We start from the raw sequence: 22,585 nt of genomic DNA on the forward strand, positions 1-22,585 counted from the left end.
AGGATGCATTGGCCGGGAATCGAAGCCGGGTCAACTGCTTGGAAGGCAGCTATGCTCACCACTATACCACCAATGCTTGAGCACTTTTCAAATGCATATAGTGGCCAATATGGAAATCACAACAACTGTTTGAAAGATTTTTATAGCCTGCGCTGTAGCACCATTGGTGGTAGATATTCAAACAAAATTGGCAAATTGCATGAGATTCCCAATTCAAGATTTAGGTTCATCCATACTTAAGGTTTTTATGCACCATTGAACTGATATACAGTGGTATCAAAACTGAGAAAAGAAAAGACCTTTGATGTACTTGCATATGGCACCTCAGTGAACTTTGTAAAATGTGTTTACAAATCTTTAATCATGCAGTGGTGGAATCAAAAGTCATCTGCTAAGAAGGAATCATGATTTCTACAAAGATTTGAACATTTTCTATGGACCTTGTCATCTGAGCATATCTTAAGCAACAACTATAAGTGCGAAAACAGCACATAAGGAAAAGGATGCATTGGCCGGGAATCGAACCCGGGTCAACTGCTTGGAAGGCAGCTATGCTCACCACTATACCACCAATGCTTGAGCGCTTTTTCGATGCATATAGTGGCCAATATGGAAATCACAACAACTGTTTGAAAGATATTTATAGCCTGCGCTGTAGCACCATTCGTGGAAGATATTCAAACAAAATTGGCAAATTGCATGACATTCACAATTCAAGATTTAGGCTCATCCATACTTAAGGTTTTTATGCACCATTGAACTGATATACAGTGGTATCAAAACTGAGAAAAGAAAAGACCTTTGATGTACTTGCATATGGCACCTCAGTGAACTTTGTAAAATGTGTTTACAAATCTTTAATCATGCAGTGGTCGAATCAAAACTCATCTGCTAAGAAGGAATCATGATTTCTACAAAGATTTTAACATTTTCTATGGACCTTGTCATCTGAGCATATCTTAAGCAACAACTATAAGTGCGAAAACAGCACATAAGGAAAAGGATGCATTGGCCGGGAATCGAACCCGGGTCAACTGCTTGGAAGGCAGCTATGCTCACCACTATACCACCAATGCTTGAGCTCTTTTCGAATGCATATAGTGGCCAATATGGAAATCACAACAACTGTTTGAAAGATATTTATAGCCTGCGCTGTAGCACCATTGGTGGAAGATATTCAAACAAAATTGGCAAATTGCATGACATTCACAATTCAAGATTTAGGCTCATCCATACTTAAGGTTTTTATGCACCATTGAACTAACATACAGTGGTATCAAAACTGAGAAAAGAAAAGACCTTCGATTTACTTGCATATGGCACCTCAGTGAACTTTGTAAAATGTGTTTACAAATCTTTAATCATGCAGTGGTGGAATCAAAAGTCATCTGCTAAGAAGGAATCATGATTTCTACAAAGATTTTAACATTTTCTATGGACCTTGTCATCTGAGCATATCTTAAGCAACAACTATAAGTGCGAAAACAGCACATGAGGAAAAGGATGCATTGTCCGGGAATCGAACCCGAGTCAATTGCTTGGAAGGCAGCTATGCTCAACACTATACCACCAATGCTTGAGCGCTTTTTCGATGCATATAGTGGCCAATATGGAAATCACAACAACTGTTTGAAAGATATTTATAGCCTGCGCTGTAGCACCATTGGTGGAAGATATTCAAACAAAATTGGCAAATTGCATGACATTCACAATTCAAGATTTAGGCTCATGCATACTTAAGGTTTTTATGCACCATTGAACTGATATACAGTGGTATAAAAACTGAGAATAGAAAAGACCTTCGTTTTACTTGCATATGGCACCTCAGTGAACTTTGTAAAATGTATTTACAAATCTTTAATCAGGCAGTGGTGGAATCAAATGTCATCTGCTAAGAATGAATCATGGTTTCTCCAAAGATTTTAACATTTTCTATGGACCTTGTCATCTGAGCATATCTTAAGCAACAACTATAAGTGCGAAAACAGCACATAAGGAAAAGGATGCATTGGCCGGGAATCGAACCCGGGTCAACAGCTTGGAAGGCAGCTATGCTCACCACTATACCACCAATGCTTGAGCTATTTTCAAATGCATATAGTGGCCAATATGGAAATCACAACAACTGTTTGAAAGATATTTATAGCCTGCGCTGTAGCACCATTGGTGGAAGATATTCAAACAAAATTGGCAAATTGCATGACATTCACAATTCAAGATTTAGGCTCATCCATACTTAAGGTTTTTATGCACCATTCAACTGATATACAGTGGTATCAAAACTGAGAAAAGAAAAGACCTTCGATTTACTTGCATATGGCACCTCAGTGATTTTTGTAAAATGTATTTACAAATCTTTAATCAGGCAGTGGTGGAATCAAAAGTCATCTGCTAAGAAGGAATCATGATTTCTACAAAGATTTTAACATTTTCTATGGACCTTGTCATCTGAGCATATCTTAAGCAACAACTATAAGTGCGAAAACAGCACATAAGGAAAAGGATGCATTGGCCGGGAATCTAACCCGGGTCAACTGCTTGGAAGGCAGCTATGCTCACCACTATACCACCAATACTTGAGCACTTTTCAAATACATATAGTGGCCAATATGGAAATCACAACAACTGTTTGAAAGATTTTTATAGCCTGCGCTGTAGCACCATTGGTGGAAGATATTCAAACAAAATTGGCAAATTGCATGACATTCACAATTCAAGATTTAGGCTCATCCATACTTAAGGTTTTTATGCACCATTGAACTGATATACAGTGGTATCAAAACTGAGAAAAGAAAAGACCTTTGATGTACTTGCATATGGCACCTCAGTGAACTTTGTAAAATGTGTTTACAAATCTTTAATCATGCAGTGGTGGAATCAAAACTCATCTGCTAAGAAGGAATCATGATTTCTACAAAGATTTTAACATTTTCTATGGACCTTGTCATCTGAGCATATCTTAAGCAACAACTGTAAGTGCGAAAACAGCACATAAGGAAAAGGATGCATTGGCCGAGAATCGAACCCGGGTCAACTGCTTGGAAGGCAGCTATGCTCACCACTATACCACCAATGCTTGAGCTCTTTTCGAATGCATATAGTGGCCAATATGGAAATCACAACAACTGTTTGAAAGATATTTATAGCCTCCGCTGTAGCACCATTGGTGGAAGATATTCAAACAAAATTGGCAAATTGCATGACATTCACAATTCAAGATTTAGGCTCATCCATACTTAAGGTTTTTATGCACCAATGAACTTACATACAGTGGTATCAAAACTGAGAAAAGAAAAGACCTTCGATTTACTTGCATATGGCACCTCAGTGAACTTTGTAAAATGTATTTACAAATCTTTAATCAGGCAGTGGTGGAATCAAAAGTCTTCTGCTAAGAAGGAATCATGATTTCTACAAAGATTTTAACATTTTCTATGGACCTTGTCATCTGAGCATATCTTAAGCAACAACTATAAGTGCGAAAACAGCACATAAGGAAAAGGATGCAATGGCCGGGAATCGATGCCAGGTCAATTGCTTGGAAGGCAGCTATGCTCACCACTATACCACCAATGCTTGAGCACTTTTCAAATGCATATAGTGGCCAATATGGAAATCACAACAACTGTTTCAAAGATTTTTATAGCCTGCGCTGTAGCTCCATTGGTGGTAGATATTCAAACAAAATTGGCAAATTGCATGACATTCCCAATTCAAGATTTAGGCTCATCCATACTTAAGGTTTTTATGCACCATTGAACTGATATACAGTGGTATCAAAACTGAGAAAAGAAAAGACCTTTGATGTACTTGCATATGGCACCTCAGTGAACTTTGTAAAATGTGTTTACAAATCTTTAATCATGCAGTGGTGGAATCAAAAGTCATCTGCTAAGAAGGAATCATGATTTCTACAAAGATTTGAACATTTTCTATGGACCTTGTCATCTGAGCATATCTTAAGCAACAACTATAAGTGCGAAAACAGCACATAAGGAAAAGGATGCATTGGCCGGGAATCGAACCCGAGTCAATTGCTTGGAAGGCAGCTATGCTCACCACTATACCACCAATGCTTGAGCGCTTTTTTGATGCATATAGTGGCCAATATGGAAATCACAACAACTGTTTGAAAGATATTTATAGCCTGCGCTGTAGCACCATTGGCGGAAGATATTCAAACAAAATTGGCAAATTGCATGACATTCACAATTCAAGATTTAGGCTCATCCATACTTAAGGTTTTTATGCACCATTGAACTGACATACAGTGGTATCAAAACTGAGAAAAGAAAAGACCTTCGATTTACTTGCATATGGCACCTCAGTGAACTTTGTAAAATGTGTTTACAAATCTTTAATCATGCAGTGGTGGAATCAAAAGTCATCTGCTAAGAAGGAATCATGATTTCTACAAAGATTTTAACATTTTCTATGGACCTTGTCATCTGAGCATATCTTAAGCAACAACTATAAGTGCGAAAACAGCACATAAGGAAAAGGATGCATTGGCCGGGAATCGAACCCGAGTCAATTGCTTGGAAGGCAGCTATGCTCACCACTATACCACCAATGCTTGAGCGCTTTTTCAATGCATATAGTGGCCAATATGGAAATCACAACAACTGTTTGAAAGATATTTATAGCCTGCGCTGTAGCACCATTGGTGGAAGATATTCAAACAAAATTGGCAAATTGCATGACATTCACAATTCAAGATTTAGGCTCATCCATACTTAAGGTTTTTATGCACCAATGAACTTACATACAGTGGTATCAAAACTGAGAAAAGAAAAGACCTTCGATTTACTTGCATATGGCACCTCAGTGAACTTTGTAAAATGTATTTACAAATCTTTAATCAGGCAGTGGTGGAATCAAAAGTCATCTGCTAAGAAGGAATCATGATTTCTACAAAGATTTTAACATTTTCTATGGACCTTGTCATCTGAGCATATCTTAAGCAACAACTATAAGTGCGAAAACAGCACATAAGGAAAAGGATGCATTGGCCGGGAATCGAACCCGGGTCAACTGCTTGGAAGGCAGCTATGCTCACCACTATACCACCAATGCTTGAGCTATTTTCAAATGCATATAGTGGCCAATATGGAAATCACAACAACTGTTTGAAAGATTTTTATAGCCTGCGCTGTAGCACCATTGGTGGTAGATATTCAAACAAAATTGGCAAATTGCATGACATTCACAATTCAAGATTTAGGCTCATCCATACTTAAGGTTTTTATGCACCATTGAACTGATATACAGTGGTATCAAAACTGAGAAAAGAAAAGACCTTTGATGTACTTGCATATGGCACCTCAGTGAACTTTGTAAAATGTGTTTACAAATTTTTAATCATGCAGTGGTGGAATCAAAAGTCATCTGCTAAGAAGGAATCATGATTTCTACAAAGATTTTAACATTTTCTATGGACCTTGTCATCTGAGCATATCTTAAGCAACAACTATAAGTGCGAAAACAGCACATAAGGAAAAGGATGCATTGTCTGGGAATCGAACCCGAGTCAATTGCTTGGAAGGCAGCTATGCTCACCACTATACCACCAATGCTTGAGCGCTTTTTCAATGCATATAGTGGCCAATATGGAAATCACAACAACTGTTTGAAAGATATTTATAGCCTGCGCTGTAGCACCATTCGTGGAAGATATTCAAACAAAATTGGCAAATTGCATGACATTCACAATTCAAGATTTAGGCTCATCCATACTTAAGGTTTTTATGCACCATTGAACTGATATACAGTGGTATAAAAACTGAGAGTAGAAAAGACCTTCGTTTTACTTGCATATGGCACCTCAGTGAACTTTGTAAAATGTATTTACAAATCTTTAATCAGGCAGTGGTGGAATCAAAAGTCATCTGCTAAGAATGAATCATGATTTCTACAAAGATTTTAACATTTTCTATGGACCTTGTCATCTGAGCATATCTTAAGCAACAACTATAAGTGCGAAAACAGCACATAAGGAAAAGGATGCATTGGCCGGGAATCGAACCCGGGTCAACTGCTTGGAAGGCAGCTATGCTCACCACTATACCACCACTACTTGAGCACTTTTCAAATGCATATAGTGGCCAATATGGAAATCACAACAACTGTTTGAAAGATTTTTATAGCCTGCGCTGTAGCACCATTGGTGGTAGATATTCAAACAAAATTGGCAAATTGCATGACATTCACAATTCAAGATTTAGGCTCATCCATACTTAAGGTTTTTATGCACCATTGAACTGATATACAGTGGTATCAAAACTGAGAAAAGAAAAGATCTTTGATGTACTTGCATATGGCACCTCAATGAACTTTGTAAAATGTGTTTACAAATCTTTAATCATGCAGTGGTGGAATCAAAACTCATCTGCTAAGAAGGAATCATGATTTCTACAAAGATTTTAACATTTTCTATGGACCTTGTCATCTGAGCATATCTTAAGCAACAACTATAAGTGCGAAAACAGCACATAAGGAAAAGGATGCATTGGCCGGGAATCGAACCCGGATCAACTGCTTGGAAGGCAGCTATGCTCACCACTATACCACCAATGCTTGAGCTCTTTTAGAATGCATATAGTGGCCAATATGGAAATCACAACAACTGTTTGAAAGATATTTATAGCCTGCGCTGTAGCACCATTGGTGGAAGATATTCAAACAAAATTGGCAAATTGCATGACATTCACAATTCAAGATTTAGGCTCATCCATACTTAAGGATTTTATGCACCAATGAACTTACATACAGTGGTATCAAAACTGAGAAAAGAAAAGACCTTCGATTTACTTGCATATGGCACCTCAGTGAACTTTGTAAAATGTATTTACAAATCTTTAATCAGGCAGTGGTGGAATCAAAAGTCATCTGCTAAGAAGGAATCATGATTTCTACAAAGATTTTAACATTTTCTATGGACCTTGTCATCTGAGCATATCTTAAGCAACAACTATAAGTGCGAAAACAGCACATAAGGAAAAGGATGCATTGGCCGGGAATCGAACCCGGGTCAACAGCTTGGAAGGCAGCTATGCTCACCACTATACCACCAATGCTTGAGCTATTTTCAAATGCATATAGTGGCCAATATGGAAATCACAACAACTGTTTGAAAGATATTTATAGCCTGCGCTGTAGCACCATTGGTGGAAGATATTCAAACAAAATTGGCAAATTGCATGACATTCACAATTCAAGATTTAGGCTCATCCATACTTAAGGTTTTTATGCACCATTGAACTGATATACAGTGGTATCAAAACTGAGAAAAGAAAAGAGCTTTGATGTACTTGCATATGGCACCTCAGTGAACTTTGTAAAATGTGTTTACAGATCTTTAATCATGCAGTGGTGGAATCAAAAGTCATCTGCTAAGAAAGAATCATGATTTCTACAAAGATTTTAACATTTTCTATGGACCTTGTCATCTGAGCATATCTTAAGCAACAACTATAAGTGCGAAAACAGCACATAAGGAAAAGGATGCATTGGCCGGGAACCGAACCCAGATCAACTGCTTGGAAGGCAGCTATGCTCACCACTATACCACCAATGCTTGAGCTCATTTCGATTGCATATAGTGGCCAATATGGAAATCACAACAACTGTTTGAAAGATATTTATAGCCTGCGCTGTAGCACCATTGGTGGAAGATATTCAAACAAAATTGGCAAATTGCATGACATTCACAATTCAAGATTTAGGCTCATCCATACTTAAGGTTTTTATGCACCATTGAACTGACATACAGTGGTATCAAAACTGAGAAAAGAAAAGACCTTCAATTTACTTGCATATGGCACCTCAGTGAACTTTGTAAAATGTATTTACAAATCTTTAATCAGGCAGTGGTGGAATCAAAAGTCATCTGCTAAGAAGGAATCATGATTTCTACAAAGATTTTAACATTTTCTATGGACCTTGTCATCTGAGCATATCTTAAGCAACAACTATAAGTGCGAAAACAGCACATAAGGAAAAGGATGCATTGGCCAGGAATAGAACCCAGGTCAACTGCTTGGAAGGCAGCTATGCTCACCACTATACCACCAATGCTTGAGCTCTTTTTGATTGCATATAGTGGCCAATATGGAAATCACAACAACTGTTTGAAAGATATTTATAGCCTGCGCTGTAGCACCAATGGTGGAAGATATTCAAACAAAATTGGCAAATTGCATGACATTCACAATTCAAGATTTAGGCTCATCCATACTTAAGGTTTTTATGCACCATTGAACTGACATACAGTGGTATCAAAACTGAGAAAAGAAAAGACCTTCGATTTACTTGCATATGGCACCTCAGTGAACTGTGTAAAATGTATTTACAAATCTTTAATCAGGCAGTGGTGGAATCAAAAGTCATCTGCTAAGAATGAATCATGATTTCTACAAAGATTTTAACATTTTCTATGGACCTTGTCATCTGAGCATATCTTAAGCAACAACTATAAGTGCGAAAACAGCACATAAGGAAAAGGATGCATTGGCCGGGAATCGAACCTGGGTCAATTGCTTGGAAGGCAGCTATGCTCACCACTATACCACCAATGCTTGAGCGCTTTTTCGATGCATATAGTGGCCAATATGGAAATCACAACAACTGTTTGAAAGATATTTATAGCCTGCGCTGTAGCACCATTGGTGGAAGATATTCAAACAAAATTGGCAAATTGCATGACATTCACAATTCAAGATTTAGGCTCATCCATACTTAAGGTTTTTATGCACCATTGAACTGATATACAGTGGTATAAAAACTGAGAATAGAAAAGACCTTCGTTTTACTTGCATATGGCACCTCAGTGAACTTTGTAAAATGTATTTACAAATCTTTAATCAGGCAGTGGTGGAATCAAAAGTCATCTGCTAAGAATGAATCATGGTTTCTACAAAAATTTTAACATTTTCTATGGACCTTGTCATCTGAGCATATCTTAAGCAACAACTATAAGTGCGAAAACAGCACATAAGGAAAAGGATGCATTGGCCGGGAATCTAACCCGGGTCATCAGCTAGGAAGGCAGCTATGCTCACCACTATACCACCAATGCTTGAGCTATTTTCAAATGCATATAGTGGCCAATATGGAAATCACAACAACTGTTTGAAAGATATTTATAGCCTGCGCTGTAGCACCATTGGTGGTAGATATTCAAACAAAATTGGCAAATTGCATGACATTCACAATTCAAGATTTAGGCTCATCCATACTTAAGGTTTTTATGCACCATTGAACTGATATACAGTGGTATCAAAACTGAGAAAAGAAAAGACCTTTGATGTACTTGCATATGGCACCTCAGTGAACTTTGTAAAATGTGTTTACAAATCTTTAATCATGCAGTGGTGGAATCAAAACTCATCTGCTAAGAAGGAATCATGATTTCTACAAAGATTTTAACATTTTCTATGGACCTTGTCATCTGAGCATATCTTAAGCAACAACTGTAAGTGCGAAAACAGCACATAAGGAAAAAGATGCATTGGCCGGGAATCGAACCCGGGTCAACTGCTTGGAAGGCAGCTATGCTCACCACTATACCACCAATGCTTGAGCTCTTTTCGAATGCATATAGTGGCCAATATGGAAATCACAACAACTGTTTGAAAGATATTTATAGCCTGCGCTGTAGCACCATTGGTGGAAGATATTCAAACAAAATTGGCAAATTGCATGACATTCACAATTCAAGATTTAGGCTCATCCATACTTAAGGTTTTTATGCACCAATGAACTTACATACAGTGGTATCAAAACTGAGAAAAGAAAAGACCTTCGATTTACTTGCATATGGCACCTCAGTGAACTTTGTAAAATGTATTTACAAATCTTTAATCAGGCAGTGGTGGAATCAAAAGTCATCTGTTAAGAAGGAATCATGATTTCTACAAAGATTTTAACATTTTCTATGGACCTTGTCATCTGAGCATATCTTAAGCAACAACTATAAGTGCGAAAACAGCACATAAGGAAAAGGATGCATTGGCCGGGAATCGATGCCGGGTCTACTGCTTGGAAGGCAGCTATGCTCACCACTATACCACCAATGCTTGAGCACTTTTCAAATGCATATAGTGGCCAATATGGAAATCACAACAACTGTTTCAAAGATTTTTATAGCCTGCGCTGTAGCTCCATTGGTGGTAGATATTCAAACAAAATTGGCAAATTGCATGACATTCCCAATTCAAGATTTAGGCTCATCCATACTTAAGGTTTTTATGCACCATTGAACTGATATACAGTGGTATAAAAACTGAGAAAAGAAAAGACCTTTGATGTACTTGCATATGGCACCTCAGTGAACTTTGTAAAATGTGTTTACAAATCTTTAATCATGCAGTGGTGGAATCAAAAGTCATCTGCTAAGAAGGAATCATGATTTCTACAAAGATTTGAACATTTTCTATGGACCTTGTCATCTGAGCATATCTTAAGCAACAACTATAAGTGCGAAAACAGCACATAAGGAAAAGGATGCATTGGCCGGGAATCGAACCCGAGTCAATTGCTTGGAAGGCAGCTATGCTCACCACTATACCACCAATGCTTGAGCGCTTTTTTGATGCATATAGTGGCCAATATGGAAATCACAACAACTGTTTGAAAGATATTTATAGCCTGCGCTGTAGCACCATTGGTGGAAGATATTCAAACAAAATTGGCAAATTGCATGACATTCACAATTCAAGATTTAGGCTCATCCATACTTAAGGTTTTTATGCACCATTGAACTGATATACAGTGGTATAAAAACTGAGAATAGAAAAGACCTTCGTTTTACTTGCATATGGCACCTCAGTGAACTTTGTAAAATGTATTTACAAATCTTTAATCAGGCAGTGGTGGAATCAAAAGTCATCTGCTAAGAATGAATCATGGTTTCTACAAAGATTTTAACATTTTCTATGGACCTTGTCATCTGAGCATATCTTAAGCAACAACTATAAGTGCGAAAACAGCACATAAGGAAAAGGATGCATTGGCCGGGAATCTAACCTCGGTCATCAGCTAGGAAGGCAGCTATGCTCACCACTATACCACCAATGCTTGAGCTATTTTCAAATGCATATAGTGGCCAATATGGAAATCACAACAACTGTTTGAAAGATATTTATAGCCTGCGCTGTAGCACCATTGGTGGTAGATATTCAAACAAAATTGGCAAATGCATGACATTCACAATTCAAGATTTAGGCTCATCCATACTTAAGGTTTTTATGCACCATTGAACTGATATACAGTGGTATCAAAACTGAGAAAAGAAAAGACCTTTGATGTACTTGCATATGGCACCTCAATGAACTTTGTAAAATGTGTTTACAAATCTTTAATCATGCAGTGGTGGAATCAAAAGTCATCTGCTAAGAATGAATCATGGTTTCTACAAAAATTTTAACATTTTCTATGGACCTTGTCATCTGAGCATATCTTAAGCAACAACTATAAGTGCGAAAACAGCACATAAGGAAAAGGATGCATTGGCCGGGAATCTAACCCGGGTCATCAGCTAGGAAGGCAGCTATGCTCACCACTATACCACCAATGCTTGAGCTATTTTCAAATGCATATAGTGGCCAATATGGAAATCACAACAACTGTTTGAAAGATATTTATAGCCTGCGCTGTAGCACCATTGGTGGTAGATATTCAAACAAAATTGGCAAATTGCATGACATTCACAATTCAAGATTTAGGCTCATCCATACTTAAGGTTTTTATGCACCATTGAACTGATATACAGTGGTATCAAAACTGAGAAAAGAAAAGACCTTTGATGTACTTGCATATGGCACCTCAGTGAACTTTGTAAAATGTGTTTACAAATCTTTAATCATGCAGTGGTGGAATCAAAACTCATCTGCTAAGAAGGAATCATGATTTCTACAAAGATTTTAACATTTTCTATGGACCTTGTCATCTGAGCATATCTTAAGCAACAACTGTAAGTGCGAAAACAGCACATAAGGAAAAAGATGCATTGGCCGGGAATCGAACCCGGGTCAACTGCTTGGAAGGCAGCTATGCTCACCACTATACCACCAATGCTTGAGCTCTTTTCGAATGCATATAGTGGCCAATATGGAAATCACAACAACTGTTTGAAAGATATTTATAGCCTGCGCTGTAGCACCATTGGTGGAAGATATTCAAACAAAATTGGCAAATTGCATGACATTCACAATTCAAGATTTAGGCTCATCCATACTTAAGGTTTTTATGCACCAATGAACTTACATACAGTGGTATCAAAACTGAGAAAAGAAAAGACCTTCGATTTACTTGCATATGGCACCTCAGTGAACTTTGTAAAATGTATTTACAAATCTTTAATCAGGCAGTGGTGGAATCAAAAGTCATCTGTTAAGAAGGAATCATGATTTCTACAAAGATTTTAACATTTTCTATGGACCTTGTCATCTGAGCATATCTTAAGCAACAACTATAAGTGCGAAAACAGCACATAAGGAAAAGGATGCATTGGCCGGGAATCGATGCCGGGTCTACTGCTTGGAAGGCAGCTATGCTCACCACTATACCACCAATGCTTGAGCACTTTTCAAATGCATATAGTGGCCAATATGGAAATCACAACAACTGTTTCAAAGATTTTTATAGCCTGCGCTGTAGCTCCATTGGTGGTAGATATTCAAACAAAATTGGCAAATTGCATGACATTCCCAATTCAAGATTTAGGCTCATCCATACTTAAGGTTTTTATGCACCATTGAACTGATATACAGTGGTATAAAAACTGAGAAAAGAAAAGACCTTTGATGTACTTGCATATGGCACCTCAGTGAACTTTGTAAAATGTGTTTACAAATCTTTAATCATGCAGTGGTGGAATCAAAAGTCATCTGCTAAGAAGGAATCATGATTTCTACAAAGATTTGAACATTTTCTATGGACCTTGTCATCTGAGCATATCTTAAGCAACAACTATAAGTGCGAAAACAGCACATAAGGAAAAGGATGCATTGGCCGGGAATCGAACCCGAGTCAATTGCTTGGAAGGCAGCTATGCTCACCACTATACCACCAATGCTTGAGCGCTTTTTTGATGCATATAGTGGCCAATATGGAAATCACAACAACTGTTTGAAAGATATTTATAGCCTGCGCTGTAGCACCATTGGTGGAAGATATTCAAACAAAATTGGCAAATTGCATGACATTCACAATTCAAGATTTAGGCTCATCCATACTTAAGGTTTTTATGCACCATTGAACTGATATACAGTGGTATAAAAACTGAGAATAGAAAAGACCTTCGTTTTACTTGCATATGGCACCTCAGTGAACTTTGTAAAATGTATTTACAAATCTTTAATCAGGCAGTGGTGGAATCAAAAGTCATCTGCTAAGAATGAATCATGGTTTCTACAAAGATTTTAACATTTTCTATGGACCTTGTCATCTGAGCATATCTTAAGCAACAACTATAAGTGCGAAAACAGCACATAAGGAAAAGGATGCATTGGCCGGGAATCTAACCCGGGTCATCAGCTAGGAAGGCAGCTATGCTCACCACTATACCACCAATGCTTGAGCTATTTTCAAATGCATATAGTGGCCAATATGGAAATCACAACAACTGTTTGAAAGATATTTATAGCCTGCGCTGTAGCACCATTGGTGGTAGATATTCAAACAAAATTGGCAAATGCATGACATTCACAATTCAAGATTTAGGCTCATCCATACTTAAGGTTTTTATGCACCATTGAACTGATATACAGTGGTATCAAAACTGAGAAAAGAAAAGACCTTTGATGTACTTGCATATGGCACCTCAATGAACTTTGTAAAATGTGTTTACAAATCTTTAATCATGCAGTGGTGGAATCAAAACTCATCTGCTAAGAAGGAATCATGATTTCTACAAAGATTTTAACATTTTCTATGGACCTTGTCATCTGAGCATATCTTAAGCAACAACTGTAAGTGCGAAAACAGCACATAAGGAAAAAGATGCATTGGCCGGGAATCGAACCCGGGTCAACTGCTTGGAAGGCAGCTATGCTCACCACTATACCACCAATGCTTGAGCTCTTTTTGAATGCATATAGTGGCCAATATGGAAATCACAACAACTGTTTGAAAGATATTTATAGCCTGCGCTGTAGCACCATTGGTGGAAGATATTCAAACAAAATTGGCAAATTGCATGACATTCACAATTCAAGATTTAGGCTCATCCATACTTAAGGTTTTTATGCACCAATGAACTTACATACAGTGGTATCAAAACTGAGAAAAGAAAAGACCTTCGATTTACTTGCATATGGCACCTCAGTGAACTTTGTAAAATGTATTTACAAATCTTTAATCAGGCAGTGGTGGAATCAAAAGTCATCTGTTAAGAAGGAATCATGATTTCTACAAAGATTTTAACATTTTCTATGGACCTTGTCATCTGAGCATATCTTAAGCAACAACTATAAGTGCGAAAACAGCACATAAGGAAAAGGATGCATTGGCCGGGAATCGATGCCGGGTCTACTGCTTGGAAGGCAGCTATGCTCACCACTATACCACCAATGCTTGAGCACTTTTCAAATGCATATAGTGGCCAATATGGAAATCACAACAACTGTTTCAAAGATTTTTATAGCCTGCGCTGTAGCTCCATTGGTGGTAGATATTCAAACAAAATTGGCAAATTGCATGACATTCCCAATTCAAGATTTAGGCTCATCCATACTTAAGGTTTTTATGCACCATTGAACTGATATACAGTGGTATCAAAACTGAGAAAAGAAAAGACCTTTGATGTACTTGCATATGGCACCTCAGTGAACTTTGTAAAATGTGTTTACAAATCTTTAATCATGCAGTGGTGGAATCAAAAGTCATCTGCTAAGAAGGAATCATGATTTCTACAAAGATTTGAACTTTTCTATGGACCTTGTCATCTGAGCATATCTTAAGCAACAACTATAAGTGCGAAAACAGCACATAAGGAAAAGGATGCATTGGCCGGGAATCGAACCCGAGTCAATTGCTTGGAAGGCAGCTATGCTCACCACTATACCACCAATGCTTGAGCGCTTTTTTGATGCATATAGTGGCCAATATGGAAATCACAACAACTGTTTGAAAGATATTTATAGCCTGCGCTGTAGCACCATTGGTGGAAGATATTCAAACAAAATTGGCAAATTGCATGACATTCACAATTCAAGATTTAGGCTCATCCATACTTAAGGTTTTTATGCACCATTGAACTGACATACAGTGGTATAAAAACTGAGAAAAGAAAAGACCTTCGATTTACTTGCATATGGCACCTCAGTGAACTTTGTAAAATGTGTTTACAAATCTTTAATCATGCAGTGGTGGAATCAAAAGTCATCTGCTAAGAAAGAATCATGATTTCTACAAAGATTTTAACATTTTCTATGGACCTTGTCATCTGAGCATATCTTAAGCAACAACTATAAGTGCGAAAACAGCACATAAGGAAAAGGATGCATTGTCTGGGAATCGAACCCGAGTCAATTGCTTGGAAGGCAGCTATGCTCACCACTATACCACCAATGCTTGAGCGCTTTTTCAATGCATATAGTGGCCAATATGGAAATCACAACAACTGTTTGAAAGATATTTATAGCCTGCGCTGTAGCACCATTCGTGGAAGATATTCAAACAAAATTGGCAAATTGCATGACATTCACAATTCAAGATTTAGGCTCATCCATACTTAAGGTTTTTATGCACCATTGAACTGATATACAGTGGTATAAAAACTGAGAATAGAAAAGACCTTCGTTTTACTTGCATATGGCACCTCAGTGAACTTTGTAAAATGTATTTACAAATCTTTAATCAGGCAGTGGTGGAATCAAAAGTCATCTGCTAAGAATGAATCATGATTTCTACAAAGATTTTAACATTTTCTATGGACCTTGTCATCTGAGCATATCTTAAGCAACAACTATAAGTGCGAAAACAGCACATAAGGAAAAGGATGCATTGGCCGGGAATCGAACCCGGGTCAACTGCTTGGAAGGCAGCTATGCTCACCACTATACCACCACTACTTGAGCACTTTTCAAATGCATATAGTGGCCAATATGGAAATCACAACAACTGTTTGAAAGATTTTTATAGCCTGCGCTGTAGCACCATTGGTGGTAGATATTCAAACAAAATTGGCAAATTGCATGACATTCACAATTCAAGATTTAGGCTCATCCATACTTAAGGTTTTTATGCACCATTGAACTGATATACAGTGGTATCAAAACTGAGAAAAGAAAAGATCTTTGATGTACTTGCATATGGCACCTCAGTGAACTTTGTAAAATGTGTTTACAAATCTTTAATCATGCAGTGGTGGAATCAAAACTCATCTGCTAAGAAGGAATCATGATTTCTACAAAGATTTTAACATTTTCTATGGACCTTGTCATCTGAGCATATCTTAAGCAACAACTATAAGTGCGAAAACAGCACATAAGGAAAAGGATGCATTGGCCGGGAATCGAACCCGGGTCAACTGCTTGGAAGGCAGCTATGCTCACCACTATACCACCAATGCTTGAGCTCTTTTAGAATGCATATAGTGGCCAATATGGAAATCACAACAACTGTTTGAAAGATATTTATAGCCTGCGCTGTAGCACCATTGGTGGAAGATATTCAAACAAAATTGGCAAATTGCATGACATTCACAATTCAAGATTTAGGCTCATCCATACTTAAGGATTTTATGCACCAATGAACTTACATACAGTGGTATCAAAACTGAGAAAAGAAAAGACCTTCGATTTACTTGCATATGGCACCTCAGTGAACTTTGTAAAATGTATTTACAAATCTTTAATCAGGCAGTGGTGGAATCAAAAGTCATCTGCTAAGAAGGAATCATGATTTCTACAAAGATTTTAACATTTTCTATGGACCTTGTCATCTGAGCATATCTTAAGCAACAACTATAAGTGCGAAAACAGCACATAAGGAAAAGGATGCATTGGCCGGGAATCGAACCCGGGTCAACAGCTTGGAAGGCAGCTATGCTCACCACTATACCACCAATGCTTGAGCTATTTTCAAATGCATATAGTGGCCAATATGGAAATCACAACAACTGTTTGAAAGATATTTATAGCCTGCGCTGTAGCACCATTGGTGGAAGATATTCAAACAAAATTGGCAAATTGCATGACATTCACAATTCAAGATTTAGGCTCATCCATACTTAAGGTTTTTATGCACCATTGAACTGATATACAGTGGTATCAAAACTGAGAAAAGAAAAGACCTTTGATGTACTTGCATATGGCACCTCAGTGAACTTTGTAAAATGTGTTTACAAATCTTTAATCATGCAGTGGTGGAATCAAAAGTCATCTGCTAAGAAGGAATCATGATTTCTACAAAGATTTTAACATTTTCTATGGACCTTGTCATCTGAGCATATCTTAAGCAACAACTATAAGTGCGAAAACAGCACATAAGGAAAAGGATGCATTGGCCGGGAACCGAACCCAGGTCAACTGCTTGGAAGGCAGCTATGCTCACCACTATACCACCAATGCTTGAGCTCATTTCGATTGCATATAGTGGCCAATATGGAAATCACAACAACTGTTTGAAAGATATTTATAGCCTGCGCTGTAGCACCATTGGTGGAAGATATTCAAACAAAATTGGCAAATTGCATGACATTCACAATTCAAGATTTAGGCTCATCCATACTTAAGGTTTTTATGCACCATTGAACTGACATACAGTGGTATCAAAACTGAGAAAAGAAAAGACCTTCAATTTACTTGCATATGGCACCTCAGTGAACTTTGTAAAATGTATTTACAAATCTTTAATCAGGCAGTGGTGGAATCAAAAGTCATCTGCTAAGAAGGAATCATGATTTCTACAAAGATTTTAACATTTTCTATGGACCTTGTCATCTGAGCATATCTTAAGCAACAACTATAAGTGCGAAAACAGCACATAAGGAAAAGGATGCATTGGCCAGGAATAGAACCCAGGTCAACTGCTTGGAAGGCAGCTATGCTCACCTCTATACCACCAATGCTTGAGCTCTTTTTTATTGCATATAGTGGCCAATATGGAAATCACAACAACTGTTTGAAAGATATTTATAGCCTGCGCTGTAGCACCAATGGTGGAAGATATTCAAACAAAATTGGCAAATTGCATGACATTCACAATTCAAGATTTAGGCTCATCCATACTTAAGGTTTTTATGCACCATTGAACTGACATACAGTGGTATCAAAACTGAGAAAAGAAAAGACCTTCGATTTACTTGCATATGGCACCTCAGTGAACTTTGTAAAATGTATTTACAAATCTTTAATCATGCAGTGGTCGAATCAAAACTCATCTGCTAAGAAGGAATCATGATTTCTACAAAGATTTTAACATTTTCTATGGACCTTGTCATCTGAGCATATCTTAAGCAACAACTATAAGTGCGAAAACAGCACATAAGGAAAAGGATGCATTGGCCGGGAATCAAACTTGGGTCAACTGCTTGGAAGGCAGCTATGCTCACCACTATACCACCAATGCTTCAGCTCTTTTTGAATGCATATAGTGGCCAATATGGAAATCACAACAACTGTTTGAAAGATATTTATAGCCTGCGCTGTAGCACCATTGGTGGAAGATATTCAAACAAAATTGGCAAATTGCATGACATTCACAATTCAAGATTTAGGCTCATCCATACTTAAGGTTTTTATGCACCAATGAACTTACATACAGTGGTATCAAAACTGAGAAAAGAAAAGACCTTCGATTTACTTGCATATGGCACCTCAGTGAACTTTGTAAAATGTATTTACAAATCTTTAATCAGGCAGTGGTGGAATCAAAAGTCATCTGCTAAGAAGGAATCATGATTTCTACAAAGATTTTAACATTTTCTATGGACCTTGTCATCTGAGCATATCTTAAGCAACAACTATAAGTGCGAAAACAGCACATAAGGAAAAGGATGCATTGGCCGGGAATCGAACCCGGGTCAACTACTTGGAAGGCAGCTATGCTCACCACTATACCACCAATGCTTGAGCACTTTTCAAATGCATATAGTGGCCAATATGGAAATCACAACAACTGTTTGAAAGATTTTTATAGCCTGCGCTGTAGCACCATTGGTGGTAGATATTCAAACAAAATTGGCAAATTGCATGACATTCCCAATTCAAGATTTAGGCTCATCCATACTTAAGGTTTTTATGCACCATTGAACTGATATACAGTGGTATCAAAACTGAGAAAAGAAAAGACCTTTGATGTACAGATGTGTCCACTATTACCTTTCTGAAAAAAGTATCATGGCCTGCCGTTCATGGCACGAGATATGCTTTCCTCTTAAGATATACACGGCAAGCCATGTGTATCTCCTCTGAAATATAGTGCAGTATTACTATTCAGACAGCAGGTGGCATTTTCAGAAACTGAGCAAGCAGAAAGTCTGATAAAGAGATTCTAGAGGGAGTAGTTCAGACCTGATTCTAGCAGCATTTTATTTGCAAATGGGCAAAACCATGGGGGTCATTCCGAAATGATCGCACGCTAGGTTGTTTTGCAGCGGTGCGATCAGGTCGAAACTGCACATGCGTATGCACCTCCAGTGGCAAACGCAGGATTTGCATGGGGGGGTTTCCAGAACTGGGCGGAGCCAATCGCGGGGTGCGGACTGAGGTGACCCAGTATATGCTGGGTCCGTAAAACTAGTGTGTCTGTGTGTGTGTATATATATATATATATGTATATGTATATATATATATATATATATGTGTGTGTGTGTATATATATATATATATATATATACACACACACACACACACACACACACACACACACACACTGTAAGCTCTCACGAGCAGGGCCCTCTTCCCTCATGTGCTTACTCTTTTCTTACTTTTATAATCTTCAGCTGCACCAAATCCAGCAGTCTTCTGCCACCTGATACTTATTCCAGTGTCATCTGCTGATGTAGCTATGTTATTTACCCTGTACTTGTCCTATATTGTCGTCAACTGTAAATTGCTGTTTTCCTGTTTGATTATTTGTTTATGTACTCTGTAATTGGGCACTGCGGAACCCTTGTGGTGCCATATAAATAAAGGATAATAATAATAATATATCTACACATATATATATATATATATATATATATACACATACATACACACACATACATATACACATATACATAGCATATTAAACATGCATACATATATATATATATATATATATATATATGTACACACACATACAGTACACATATATATATATATATATATATATATATACACATGTATATATATCATGTGTGTGTGTGTGTGTGTTTATATGTTTATATGTATGTATCTATCTATGTATGTATATAGATGTGTATATATGTATGCACGTGGATATATATGTATTGTAAATTAAAATAAAGTAAACTTTTATTGCACTTACAAGTGCCACCAGGAAGACAGCAGGCTGCAGAGGACGTTAGACAGCCATTAATAATACTCATGCATCTAAAAAAAAAAAAAAAAAATTTTTTTTTTTTTAATAGTGAAGGGGGTTTCTGGGTACTCGTAAACCCCCCCTGGGTGCGCCACTGACCTCAATGCGCATGTGCGTTGTACAGGTACAAAGCGGATCATTGCTGAGCAATGGATTTAACGAAGAATCAATTCGCACAGCAGATCGCAAGGAGATTGACAGGAAGAGGGCATTTGTGGGTGGCAACTGAACGCTTTCTGGGAGTGTTTGGAAAAACGCAGGCGTGTCCAAGCGTTTGCAGGGCAGGTGTCTGACGTCAATTCCGGACACGAACAGGCTAAAGTGTTTGCCCCGAATTTACATCAGACACCCACCCTGCAAACGCATTGACACACCTGCGTTTTTCCAAACACTCCCAGAAAATGGTCAGTTGACATCCACAAATGTTTTCTTCCAGTCAATCTCCTTGCGATTGTCTGTGTGAATGGATTCTTCATTAAATCCATTGCTCAGCAACGATCCGCTTTGTACCTGTGCGACGCGCCTGCGTATTGCGGGGCACACACATGCGCAGTTATGTCCTGATCGCAGCTCAGCAAAACAACCTAGCGTGTAATCAGGCCTGCATGACCCCCATGGTTTTGCCCATCTGCTAACAAAATTGCAGCTATGGGGTGTCATTCCGAGTTGATCGTAGCCCTGCAAAATTTTGCAGGGCTACGATCAGGAACAGAGACATGCGGGGGATGCCCAGCACAGGGCCAGTCCACCCCGCAGGTCAGTTACGCCCCCCCCCCTGCAGAAGTGCAAAAGTATTGCACAGCGGCGATACTTTTGTACTTCTGGAGTAGCTCCCGGCCAGCGCAGCTTTAGCGTGCTTGCCGGGAGCTACTCATTACTACACGACCTGCAGCGGCTGGTCAGCAGCAGCGATCGGGTCAGAATGACCCCCATGAGCCGTGTGTGCAGGGCAATTTATCGATCATGCACACGGGAATATCAGCTGCAGCAGCTAATTGTGAAGTATTAATATTTTTCCAATACATCTCTCATACTAACTTCCAACATGTACCTGGCTCAATGTTGCCTATATGTTTAAAAAAATCTTTTTCCTTGTGATTGATAATGTGCTGATGAAGAGTTCATACAAACTCCACACAGAGATTCAATATAGAAATTATGATACTAACTAAAAGGCACCATTGATACTTGTCATTTTTTGCAATTGTTTGGTGGTTAAGGTGTGAGTAGAGAGAATTTTTGGTATTTCAATACCACATATATTTCACTGGGATCCGGTCTGAAGATCGACAGTGTCTGCCATACAAGTGGGTGCTGCGTCTGTCTGCCACAAATCGGTCCAGCGCTGAGGCTGTGTTGCCATAATAAGTCACTGGGTGCTCTGTGTGCCATACACGTGGGTGCTGCACCTGTCTGCCACAAATCAGTCCAGTGCTGGGGCTGTGCTGCCTTAATAAGTCACTGGGTGCTCTGTCTGCCATACAAGTGGGTGCTGTGCCTGTCTGCCACAAATCAGTCCAGTGCTGGGGCTGGCTGTGCTCCATAATAAGTCATTCAGTGCTCTGTCTGCCATACAAGCAGGTGAAGAAACATGAGACCCGGGGCCTGATCAGCCATAAGGCAGCAGCCTGGATGGCTGAGTCCTGGGGGGGGGGGGGGCAGCACCGGTCCAATAGACGCTTAAGCTCTACCTACTACTGGAAGCTGCAGATTCAATGCAGACAGCATGGAAGATGGCCCTTTAAAAATGGCAGCTGCCTTCTAGGAGTCAGATGCTAGAGGTATTACTAGACCATTACCCAGCGCTACCCAGAATGAGCATGTAACCCCCTGGCACTGAGCATGTAACCCCCTGGCACAAAACATGTAACCCCTATGGCAAAAAGCATATGTAACCCCTGGCAACGAGCATATAACCCCTGGCAACGAGCATGTGACCGGGTCCAACTTCCGGTCAGCAGAATCATGGATGCTGGTGGCTTCTCCTCCCACCTCTAGCCACCAACAGCACCGTGGGCAGCAACATGGACATCTGTATGTGCAGGGCAATTTA

The 22,585-nt window shown here is 38.6% G+C and overlaps 16 non-coding genes across 16 annotated transcripts; all 16 read right to left on the reverse strand.

The window, feature by feature from the left end:
- Window positions 1-4: 4 nt before the first annotated feature.
- On the reverse strand, window positions 5-76 carry TRNAG-UCC (transfer RNA glycine (anticodon UCC)). The gene has a single exon. It is a non-coding gene; the product is annotated as a tRNA-Gly (tRNA).
- Window positions 77-504: 428 nt separating this feature from the next.
- Window positions 505-576, reverse strand: TRNAG-UCC (transfer RNA glycine (anticodon UCC)). The gene has a single exon. It is a non-coding gene; the product is annotated as a tRNA-Gly (tRNA).
- A 428-nt stretch (window positions 577-1,004) lies between these two features.
- TRNAG-UCC (transfer RNA glycine (anticodon UCC)) lies at window positions 1,005-1,076 on the reverse strand. The gene has a single exon. It is a non-coding gene; the product is annotated as a tRNA-Gly (tRNA).
- A 928-nt stretch (window positions 1,077-2,004) lies between these two features.
- TRNAG-UCC (transfer RNA glycine (anticodon UCC)) lies at window positions 2,005-2,076 on the reverse strand. Its single transcript has one exon. It is a non-coding gene; the product is annotated as a tRNA-Gly (tRNA).
- A 428-nt stretch (window positions 2,077-2,504) lies between these two features.
- On the reverse strand, window positions 2,505-2,576 carry TRNAG-UCC (transfer RNA glycine (anticodon UCC)). Its single transcript has one exon. It is a non-coding gene; the product is annotated as a tRNA-Gly (tRNA).
- A 428-nt stretch (window positions 2,577-3,004) lies between these two features.
- Window positions 3,005-3,076, reverse strand: TRNAG-UCC (transfer RNA glycine (anticodon UCC)). The gene has a single exon. It is a non-coding gene; the product is annotated as a tRNA-Gly (tRNA).
- Window positions 3,077-5,004: 1,928 nt separating this feature from the next.
- TRNAG-UCC (transfer RNA glycine (anticodon UCC)) lies at window positions 5,005-5,076 on the reverse strand. The gene has a single exon. It is a non-coding gene; the product is annotated as a tRNA-Gly (tRNA).
- A 1,428-nt stretch (window positions 5,077-6,504) lies between these two features.
- On the reverse strand, window positions 6,505-6,576 carry TRNAG-UCC (transfer RNA glycine (anticodon UCC)). The gene has a single exon. It is a non-coding gene; the product is annotated as a tRNA-Gly (tRNA).
- Window positions 6,577-7,004: 428 nt separating this feature from the next.
- On the reverse strand, window positions 7,005-7,076 carry TRNAG-UCC (transfer RNA glycine (anticodon UCC)). The gene has a single exon. It is a non-coding gene; the product is annotated as a tRNA-Gly (tRNA).
- Window positions 7,077-9,504: 2,428 nt separating this feature from the next.
- Window positions 9,505-9,576, reverse strand: TRNAG-UCC (transfer RNA glycine (anticodon UCC)). The gene has a single exon. It is a non-coding gene; the product is annotated as a tRNA-Gly (tRNA).
- A 2,427-nt stretch (window positions 9,577-12,003) lies between these two features.
- On the reverse strand, window positions 12,004-12,075 carry TRNAG-UCC (transfer RNA glycine (anticodon UCC)). Its single transcript has one exon. It is a non-coding gene; the product is annotated as a tRNA-Gly (tRNA).
- Window positions 12,076-14,002: 1,927 nt separating this feature from the next.
- On the reverse strand, window positions 14,003-14,074 carry TRNAG-UCC (transfer RNA glycine (anticodon UCC)). The gene has a single exon. It is a non-coding gene; the product is annotated as a tRNA-Gly (tRNA).
- A 2,427-nt stretch (window positions 14,075-16,501) lies between these two features.
- Window positions 16,502-16,573, reverse strand: TRNAG-UCC (transfer RNA glycine (anticodon UCC)). The gene has a single exon. It is a non-coding gene; the product is annotated as a tRNA-Gly (tRNA).
- Window positions 16,574-17,001: 428 nt separating this feature from the next.
- Window positions 17,002-17,073, reverse strand: TRNAG-UCC (transfer RNA glycine (anticodon UCC)). The gene has a single exon. It is a non-coding gene; the product is annotated as a tRNA-Gly (tRNA).
- Window positions 17,074-17,501: 428 nt separating this feature from the next.
- On the reverse strand, window positions 17,502-17,573 carry TRNAG-UCC (transfer RNA glycine (anticodon UCC)). The gene has a single exon. It is a non-coding gene; the product is annotated as a tRNA-Gly (tRNA).
- A 1,428-nt stretch (window positions 17,574-19,001) lies between these two features.
- Window positions 19,002-19,073, reverse strand: TRNAG-UCC (transfer RNA glycine (anticodon UCC)). Its single transcript has one exon. It is a non-coding gene; the product is annotated as a tRNA-Gly (tRNA).
- Window positions 19,074-22,585: the final 3,512 nt, after the last annotated feature.

This window comes from Pseudophryne corroboree, chromosome 4 (genome assembly GCF_028390025.1).
Source record: "Pseudophryne corroboree isolate aPseCor3 chromosome 4, aPseCor3.hap2, whole genome shotgun sequence".
Lineage (NCBI taxonomy): Eukaryota > Metazoa > Chordata > Amphibia > Anura > Myobatrachidae > Pseudophryne > Pseudophryne corroboree.